Raw genomic sequence first — 438 nt, forward strand, 5'->3', positions numbered from 1 at the left:
AGGCAGACCTGTAGCTGTGAGAAACTATCTATTCCTCCATTCCCCAACCCCACCCAGAGGAGAGGAGTAATAATCAGGGAAATGACTGGTAGCTGACTTTGAACCTACTTCATGGTAACTGGCCTGTAAGCAACTACCTAATTCCTTATGAAACAAAGTTGAAAACCTTTATTGCCCAGTTGGTCATACAATTTGGTCAACAAGCATGCTACCAATTCCCTGTCCTTCCTTCAAAACCTGTTAATCAGCCCATGAAATCCTCATCTTTCTTACAAAAAGCAACATCTCTGTCCCCATTCTACCCTCATTGGCATCAATGTCAAGAAGTATATTGCTTGCTTTGGCAGCACATATACTAAAATTGGAATGATACAGAGAAAATTAGCATGGCCCCTATGCAAGGATGACGTGCAAATTCATGAAGCGTTCCACAGTTAG

General features: G+C 42.0%; 1 non-coding gene across 1 annotated transcript; it reads left to right on the top strand.

The window, feature by feature from the left end:
• Window positions 1–335: 335 nt before the first annotated feature.
• LOC143393160 (U6 spliceosomal RNA) lies at window positions 336–438 on the top strand. The gene has a single exon (XR_013090480.1). It is a non-coding gene; the product is annotated as a U6 spliceosomal RNA (small nuclear RNA).

Source organism: Callospermophilus lateralis, chromosome 2 (assembly GCF_048772815.1).
Source record: "Callospermophilus lateralis isolate mCalLat2 chromosome 2, mCalLat2.hap1, whole genome shotgun sequence".
In the NCBI taxonomy this organism is placed as follows: Eukaryota; Metazoa; Chordata; class Mammalia; order Rodentia; family Sciuridae; genus Callospermophilus; species Callospermophilus lateralis.